The following is a 10203-nucleotide window of genomic DNA, read 5'->3' as shown; positions in this document are numbered from 1 at the left end:
GTTTTTTTTATTTAAAATTTTTTAAGATGTTTTGGAGGTCCATATTTCCTCTGCCTCTGCTTTTATTGTTTAAAAAGACTTTTGAAATTGAATCATGTTCGTTATTCCCATACATTTCCTATCATTTAAAAGATACATTAGATACTTCAATGCTGACTGTTGACAATGTAATGGATGATTCATTTTAGCTTCATATATCACAGTTCAGAATTATAGAATCTATTGATTTTGTCTAAAAATTTAACGAAAAATATTTTTGCCGTAACCATGCTTCTGTGTGTTTTTCAATGGGCAGGGAAAAACAAATTAAAATAATGTGATGAACCTGATGGGCCATTCTGAAACAATTACTCAAAAAAATAGAATTTAATTAAGCTCAGAAAATCATACATTTATCCAAAAGAAATGACTTATATTTACAGTGCATAGTACCACTGGAAGAAAATCACAGTGACAATAGATTGACTAAAGAAAAAAATTGTAATCATGCTATTATTACAAGAAATGCCAATATACCTTATCTCACTAGCAAAAATATTCACACGTTTGGCACAGCAGTTAGAAAGCCTGCTCTAGAGTCGCATAATTGATCCTTACGTTGCTGGTTCTAATCCCACTATGGGACTTGAAGAGAACGGTCCTTTTGATGAGACCATGTAAACTGGGGTAGGTACTAACACGAAAAAAGATCCTTCACTGCTCTAAGACAGTAAGAGTCAAAATTTGTAGTTCTACGCCGACAAGTGATGATGTGTACATGAGTGATAAATTATCGAGAGTTACGTTAAACAATAAGCAAACTAGCAACAATATTATATGCATTTCTATGTAAAGCCGAAATTCTTGCTGGAAAATATCCATCAAGCATTATACACATTAAACATATCTATGCATCAATAATTGAAAGAAAACGTCCTGCTTTTACAACATTGATCTTCATTATCCATGTAAAGTACTTGCAATTATGCTGTGCATAATTACATGTACAGCTTCAGTTAAATTTGCTCCATGTGTTGATGAGACAGATCAGCTGAACATAAGACATTGAGACGCTGATATATTAATGTGATTTAAGATGCTTATCTTTTAATCAGAGGTTGATATCGTAACATATACAGATTTGCTTTGAAGAAAGTTTTATTCAACAAAGTAACTTAATTGTTTTGAGAGAGATTAATTTGAGTTTGAAAGTTTGTCGGATTACTTTTAAGGTTTTCAGAATGTAAATAGTATCCTCTGTCCTATATAAGTGCCAGTAAGAGAAAGGAGTTATATGCCAGATATATGAATAGTTACGTAACATAAACCCAATTTAACATGGATATTTTGAGGTAACCCATATCAAAAAATAATACAGAAAAGTATATTTTTAATATACTTTTAATACATTCATTTTTGTACTTTCTTAAAATAATACAGAAAAAATATATTATTTTCCTATCACAAAAAATTCAGTATATAATTTTTGTACTAAAATTTGACTTTGATTTTGTACAGTGTATTTTTTTTGTATTTATTTGGACTTAGATTATTTTCAGTGTTTTATTTTGGTATTTTTTTGGACTTAGATTATTTTCAGTGTATTATTTTTGTATTTTTTCAGGACTTAATTTTTTCCAGAGGTATTTTTTCTGTATCAAATTTGAACTTAGTAATTTTACAGAAAAGTCTATACAGTTAGACTGTATCATTTCTGTATTAAATTTGGACTTAATAATTTTACAGACAGTTTGTCTGTATTATTTTTATATCAAATTTAGACTTAGTAATTTTACAGAGTTTGTCTGTATTATTTTTATATTAAATTTGGACTTGGTAATTTTACATAAAGACGGTCAGTATTTTTTGTCTCAAATTTGATTTTAGTACATTTACAGAAAATTCCATATATTTGGTCTCTATTTCTTTTTGTTGTTGGGGGGGGGGGGGTAAATTTAGACATATTTTCTATTTACATTTGTCTTTATGAACTTTATAAATTTAAGAGAAATTCCTTGCAAAATGTCTGCTGCTTTTTTTATAAGTTTATAGCATACCCGGTACTTAGAAAATTTATATTACATTTTTTTTCAGGAATCTTGGTATCCGATTATCTAGAACTTAAATAATTAATTGGTACTAAAATTTATGTTAATCTCAATCAGTGGTAATCCAGAGAAATATTTCCATCTTGGGCATGAAGATTTTACAGCGGGTTTGCATTAACTTTTCAGCGGGTTTACATCTTTCACGTGTTTAGATCTATCACACAACAGGTGGTCTTGCAGGCTAACAAATGATTGCATCATACTACAATTCAGAAATTACGTGATTTACCTGTGCACATGGAAAGTCCCAACTAGCTATTACCATGCATATGTTCAAGTCTAGAAAGGGATGTGCAAGTAGTAGGTTTCCTAATTAAATTATCAGTGTGTTTAAGATAGATATTTACACTAGAGAATGTTAGCTGAAACATGTGCAAAAATTATTGAAGTTTGGAAGTATTAATTTTTTTAACCTGCTTGGACTGTGTTATTTGTGTAGTAGTACTGTCAATTTAATTAAACATTAAACGAAAATACTTTTTTCCAGGGAAGGAGGGGGGGGGGGGTTGGAAAATACATGTAGAGACTATTCTCTTTACTTGGAAAATATTCTACCAACATTATCAAGTGAAAATTGATCCCCCCCCCAAAAAAAAAAAAAATTAATGCCATGTATAAATTTGTTTTGAAAAAAATGGTTTAAATAAGAAACATTGACCCTCAGCTTGTCAAATTTATCAGTACATTCAAAGAAACTAACTTAGGATGTTGTTTTTAGCCTTTTGTCACATCACATTCAGTTTTTGGTACAAAGTAAGTTGTTTTTATTCAGATAAAATATCAGTTTTTCTTCAACTCTGTGTTTAATTCTACTCTCAGTTTAAAAAAAAAGATCCTGATTTTAATTACTAGTTAATAATTTACAACTTAATTATGTTTGATCTTGGGCTAATTCTTGCATAATCAATGCAATCAAATGACAGTTTCTCAAGTTAAATCTTCTACCCTGAGGCATGTTAATTAGCCAGGTGGCTGTGTGCTGCGTTCAAGCGTGAAGTGATTTCCTGTCGTGAATTCACACTTGGTTGCGTTATGTAAACAAGAGAGATTATCAGTATGCACTGAATAAACAGAACAGCTAAGGAATATTGCCTACACTGGGAATATTTATTAATTTTTTGTTAGGAAAAAAGGACATGGCGCCGAGAAAAGGGGGCATGGCTCTATACCTTGTTAGTTTGCTTTAGATTTAACACTAAATTGATCCTTCTTCTTGAACTTTATGGTCTACTTTACAGGTCAACTTGTATAATTAAAAAAACAAAAACAAAACAATATAGCTGACCTGAAATCTTTCTCATCTGTAATCGGAAAATTTCTTAAAAACAAAAATAACGATTATAAGAAATGATTCCTAATAATTATTCTAGACTAGTAATGATCAAGGGTTTATTAAATTGATTCCATACTACTTATTAGACTTCGTACATAAATACATTTCCTTAGACTGCTAAAAATATTTTATATTTAAAAATCGTCAATCTTCGTAAATAAGGAGCTATTTGATTGGTCAGATTTTAAAATTTTTCTTTGCTTTTCTCTGATTGGTTAACGGTAATTTACCCACGCCATTTTGAAAAATAGATCGACAAACCGAATTGAGAGAGTTGGTGATGTTTAATAAAATCTAGCTAATATTCGCCGATGAAATTGGTAGAAGATAGATGTTTAGCTACAGCATGTTAGCATGGATCACATTTATAAACAAAGAAAAGCGAAAACGGAAGGAGGTTGGCGTTTTTCAAGCATCATGCCCTGGCTTTCCTGGTGTAAACAACGCCATATGCGGTAAGAATTTTTACAAAAAATAGCACAGTTGTTTCAATTTTTAAAATGTGAGATGTAGATTAATAAATGTTAATAATATCTTTTATAACCAATTCATAGTAGGTCAAATTGAATGCAGATATATTGGACATGTTGGATTTGTGGCAAAAGAGAGTTTTGTTATGCTACTTTCTATCTTGAATTGTATGGATAATTACAGGATTTCAACATGTTCAATGGCAAATGATATTATTTACATGGACCAAAAATGACTTAAAAATTAATTTCACCCTATCCCTCAGGCCTAAAAATGGAATAATAACAGATAATATCATCTTGGCATACAACCATTTAAATGTTGAAAAGTGAAGGGGGGGGGGGGGTAATCATTGCAACTAAGCTTCATGGATTTATGGTTTAGCATACTTATAATTATTTAAAAAATGACTTGAGAAGAAGGTGGTAAGAAAGATTTTTTTTGGCACAAACTAATTATTTTTTATATCAATATATGATGATCCATATTTACCTTCCCCAATATCAGTTTAAGATTTCAAATCAAATGACCCCCCCCCCCCCCCCCACCCCAATTCCAATGAGGTGTATTGACAGTTTTATATTTTCATTTTTTAATGGTCTGTATTTCTACCTGTTCTGCAAAACATTTATCAGTATCATTACTTTTACAGTTTGAGTGCCTCTGCAGAGCCAAAGAAGAAAAGCTGATTAGTTATAGAGGAATAGGACAAACCCTACCCCTTGAAGCATTACAGGTGTGTAACATTGACAAATGACAGTATCAGCTAATCATGTGAAAATATCTTTTTGTGTGTGTCTGTGCATCTATTTTTGATATACCCCAGTACATTTTGATATTCTATTTTGTAGTCTAAGATTATGCAGGACCAAGCAGGATGACAGTGAGAAAACTGGAGATGTACTTCTTCAACAAAGTAAAGTGCTGTGCAAAAGAAACCCCAAAGGAGAGAGAAGATCTAGACTTTTGAATTCATATCTCATTATAAATGTACAATTTACAAAGACAATAAGGTTGATAAAACATGACTTAGAAATGAGGACAATTGAAGAGTGAATACTGTATGTAAGACAGAAAAGATCAAGATTATTGCACAAAAAGTAACTAAATCAGTAATCTAAAGCCATTTCTCTTTAAAATCTGATTGAAAGCTGCATGTAAGAACAAGTTTTTCACGTTTTAGTACTTTTCTAGGCACTGCTTTGTATTATTTAAAGCTTTTTTATGTACTTTTTTCCTATCATTCTTGTACCTTTTTTGAACTCCTAAATGTATTTTTTTTGTATCTTTCAGAATGTATTATTTTTAGATTTTTTTTGTTTTAAAATCGATTTTAATACAGGAATAATAGACTGATACAAAATTAATACATTTTGTATTCTTTACCTATTTTTTTCAAGGTGCTCCAAATAATACAGAAATAATAGACTGATACAAAATTAATACATTTTGTATTATTTTCCTATTTTTTTTCAAGGTGTTCCAAATAATACAGAAATAATAGACTGATACAAAATTAATACATTTTGTATTATTTTCCTATTTTTTTTTCAAGGTGCTCCAAATAATACAGAAATAATAAACTGATACAAAATTAATTCATTTTGTATCAAGGTGCTCCAAATAATACAGAAATAATAGACTGATACAAAATTAATACATTTTATATTATTTTTGTATTTTTTAGTTCTTCTCTAAATTGTATTATTTTTGTACTTTGGATAAGGATTTAATAAAAAAAAAAATACAAGAGTACAGAAAAAATACATCAAGTGTATTATTTTTGTATTTTTACTGAGAAATAAAGTATATTAAAAATATATTTTTTGTGTTTCATTTCTAAGAAAGTGTATTATTTTTGACCTAATTTGGAACCAAGATAAAAAGGGTTCCAAATTTGGTCATTAAAAATATACTTTTATTGTATTATTTTTGTATTATTTTAATCTATTATTTTTATATTTATTTTCGATATGGGAAGGGATGTGGAATTGGGTGAATTACGAAATGATCAGTACTGTTATTGTTTAGGGTCATTATTGTAATCCTTTCTAGATTTGCAGACAATTTAAAATTACTTTGTACAATAAAGTTACAAGAACTGTTTTTGATTTTATAAAAATGCACTTCAGATTGACAATTAATTTTGATGATTAAAATCTTTCATAAAAATATTTCGATCAAGACATATAGTAGAAATATGTTGATTAAAATATAATTGGTGTTTAGTATACTCTGAACAATTATTTATGGGTTAAATTAATGAAATATCCACCCCTATAATAAAAATAACTCCTTGTGTGTTACTACTATATTGCCAGATACCTGTAGTATAGATTATATGTTTTATCGTTTGTGTCATTACATTTGTTCTCATAATTATACATTGCACACACACCAGAGAAGATAAAAAAGTGTTTTTATTTAATTCATTTTCTCTCCATTTGTATCCTTCCTCCTTCCTGTCTTAGTCATTCCACGAATCTTGACACAACTCGATCCGTCTTATAGCAATTTTAAATTGATATAACAAATTAAAACATTTAGATATAATTTACTTTTTTTTAATTTGGCAAGTCCATTCATTACATTCATGGAAATAACAATGAATGTATTGATTTTTAAAGTCAGTGGGTTTCTTAATTACCTAAATGTGTCCAAAATCTGGATACTAGGATCTTCCTATAAGTAATCTAACACACAACAAATTAGGTAGAAGGCAATAAATTTTATCTTTCATGCTGGAAAAGTTTTACTTCTAAAGAGCTGATCTGTAACACTGAAAACTGCATGTTTTAAAAATGGCACAAAAGATTTTTTTAATTAAGTGTCGTCATGTTATTAAGCTAAAACTTTCTAAAACTTATCCAATGACAAATTTCATGAGAAAAAAAATTCTTTTTCATGAACTTTGTTATTTTTGTAACAATAAACATTTATCACCTGCATATGACCTAAAGTTGACTTCTCGAAAACTTTGTTCAAATTAGCCAAGAAAATTTAAGGTAAATCGAATGTTGAATGATGTTTTTCACATATACATTTTTTAAATTCGTGTTTGTTTAGATTTCTGTAATGATGCACTCGTCAACAATGACAAACCAGATACATTGTCATTCATGAACATTGTAACTGAGCCCAAGTCTGGCGACCTATCGAAGACTGATAACTACAGAGGCAACAGCTTGATATGAATCATAGCCACGGCTCATATTTAATCGTATCAGGAGTGTCATCGATCTACGTCTCAAATTAAATCAGAATGGTCTTCGCCCTGGAAGAACAACAGTAGCACAGATTCTTACCCTCCGTCGAATAATCGAAGGTGTCAAAGCCAATAACTTGAAAGCGATCTTTACTTTTATAGACTTTCGGAAAGCTTTTAGCTCCATACACAGAGGTAAGATGATTCGCATACTCAAGACATATGGAATTCCGCCCAATCTTCTTCGAGCAATCAAAAAGATGTACACACTAATACCATGGCCAAGATCGTAACACCTGATGGAGAAACTGGTATGTTTGAAATAACTGCTGAATTTTTGCAGGGAGATACCTTAGCACCATTCTTATTTATCATAGTACTGGACTATGCCCTGAGAAAAGCCATATCTGGAAATGAAGAGGAATTGGGTTTTACCATACTGCCTAGAAAATCTAGAACACACCCAAAACAAGTTCTTACTGATCTTCATTTTGCTGACAACATTTCCTTATTATCAGATGAAATCGTCCAAGCACAGGAACTGTTATCTAGAGTAGAGCGGGAGTGTAAGAAAGTTGGGCTATGTTTCAATGCCAAGAAGACAAAAGTCTTCCCCTTCAATACTGACAATCCTACACTACTCAAAATCTTAGATGGCACTGAAATCGAATTGGTAGAAGATTTTAAAAATCTTGGTTCCTGGGTCGTAAGTTCAGAAAAGGACATAGCTGTTCAAAAAGCACTAGCCTGGCAGGCTCTGAACAAGATGTCCAGAATATGGCGCTCAACAATGCGAAGTGATCTCAAGATGCGTTTCTTCCTAGCCACAATCGAGTCAAATTCTGCTGTATGGCTGTGAGAGCTGGACCCTGACAGTACTTAGCCCAGGAGAAGTCGCTAGACGGAACCTACACACGCATGCTTCGTAAGATTCTAGACATTCACTGGTCAATCTACATTCCAAACGAGATCCTATATGGTAACCTCCCAAAGGTCAGTGATAAAATAGCCTCCAGTAGATTGCAGCTATCTGAGCATTGCTTCCTTCATCCAGAGCTCAGCGCACAATCATTGGTACTGTGGGAGCCAAATCACGGACGCCGTGGAAGAGGTAGACCCAAGGCCACGAAGACAAGGGATACAAATGAACTAGCTTCCCTAATGGCCAATAGGAAGAACTGGCGTGGTCATGTCGTTGGTCGTCTTAGGACGACCGAGTGAGCGATTGAGTGATATATAAATTATTATTATAGCTCCGCCATCAATTGCATAAGGAATTGCAAAAAAATTCCCTTTAAGACGATCACGATAAGTAGCATACAGTAGCTGTCACAGATACATTGTAATCGGGAAATGCTTATCCCACCATGGTTCATATTTCCACCTCTGATTTTATAGATTCTGCTAACAATGTGTATTGAACATTAAATTTGGGTCTTGTGAATTATCACTATTAGTATAAAGCTGCAGAACTGTAGCTCTCCAAAGAAAAGGCAGACAGGAGAGGTACAGTGCTAAACACTGAAAAGTGTTTATTCCTTCACACAAAAACGTGCGCGACTTTTATTAATTTATTTCTCCGTGTTTTTCGAATTGCCATCTTAAAATATTACTTCAAACCATGTGTTCCGGTCGTATCCTTTTTACAACTATTTTCACAGCAAAGCATTCCTTTTCAACGTTGGCAATACATATAGCGTTTGGGGTCGAAATTTAGAACTTGGAAAATTAGCCTAGTTATACTGCAATTTTGGGTTGCAAGGTACATGTATTTAAGCCTAAGAATGCGCTTTGCGGAGATAACAATGACGAGAGAAGATGATTGTGGTATAAGTTTCTTATATGTCGAGGTTTTGTGCAGCTGAGGTATGAATTTTGACAAATTTATCAACCGTTTTCGGGATAGATTATTATTTCGAATTTCAGAGAGTGGAGATGAATATCAGAAATAAACAGATATTTTTGTATACAAATGTTAAATTTCATCAAAATTGCTATGCAATAAAATAATAATAATCCTGAAATGTTCTCAACACATCAACAAGTTCAAATCATAAGCAACATATTTGAAACCTAAATCAACAAATTAAATCAGCAAATCTAAGCCCCTTGCTTAATGGGAAAAACTGAGTAACCGCTGATTTAAAGGGCGTGGGTGGATTACAAAGAGGGGGAGTTGTTGGAGTGGAAGGGTACCGACATTTTATAAGTAGGCAGAACCATTGCGAGTTTTGGTTTAAAATTCCATTGCAGAAAATCAAAAGCTCTCTTGGAAATCGCTCGGAAATGAAAGTTCTACACATAAACAGAGGGGGTTAATTTAAAAAATAAGACAGGAAGACAAAAGAACAGACAGACTAACGTATACAGACAGATATAATGAAAGCAGGGACAATAATAAAATATTATTTTTAAATAATATGTTTTATGGCATCATTGTATCGCAACATCTATTTTTATCACAAAATCTATTTTTAGTATTCGGTTTTTATAGTTATTTTTAGCCTGAGGGTTCATCTGTATCTATTTTTATAAATATTTGTCCTTGTATCTCATCATTAACCAATAAAATTGCAGAACTGTGATCACGGGGACATCTATTTTGTTTTACCATAATACGTGAAGGACGCGTTTATGTAAACAGAGAGATTGTTTATGTAAAAAAAATAATACTTTTGGCCGTGAACTTTAAGTAAAGTAGGAAGTGATGTACTCGGGAGGATTTGTTATAGCTTAAAGATTGATTGATTGATTGTATATTGTTTAACGTCCCTCTTGAGAATTTTTCACTCATATGGAGACGTCACCGTATGCCGGTGAAGGGCTTCAAATTTAGACCTACACTCGGCACTCAGGGCCATTGAGCAGTGAGGGTTCTTTATCGTGCCAGCGCCTACCGTGACACGGGACCTACGTTTTTAAGGTCATATCCGAAAGACCCGTGACTTTCACTTCTGATGCCGAGCGCTTGGCGAAGGAACAGTCACTACCTATTTTTACGTCTTAGGTTTGACGCGGCGCCGGGAACGAGAATCGAACCCGGACCTCCCGATCACAAAGCTAACGCTCTACCACTAGGCTACCGTGAACGGTATATAGCTTAAAGA

At 32.3% G+C, this 10203-nt stretch overlaps 1 long non-coding RNA gene across 1 annotated transcript; it reads left to right on the top strand.

The window, feature by feature from the left end:
* The first annotated feature begins 3741 nt into the window (after nt 1-3741).
* LOC134261691 (uncharacterized) lies at nt 3742-5236 on the top strand. Its single transcript, XR_009990865.1, has 3 exons — nt 3742-3875; nt 4544-4627; nt 4749-5236. It is a non-coding gene; the product is annotated as an uncharacterized LOC134261691 (long non-coding RNA).
* The last annotated feature ends 4967 nt before the right edge of the window (nt 5237-10203 follow it).

This window comes from Saccostrea cucullata, unplaced genomic scaffold, assembly GCF_032062105.1.
Source record: "Saccostrea cucullata isolate Sc308-1 unplaced genomic scaffold, CSIRO_AGI_Scuc_v1 ctg1775, whole genome shotgun sequence".
Lineage (NCBI taxonomy): Eukaryota > Metazoa > Mollusca > Bivalvia > Ostreida > Ostreidae > Saccostrea > Saccostrea cuccullata.
This window is presented reverse-complemented; position numbering and strand designations above follow the sequence as displayed.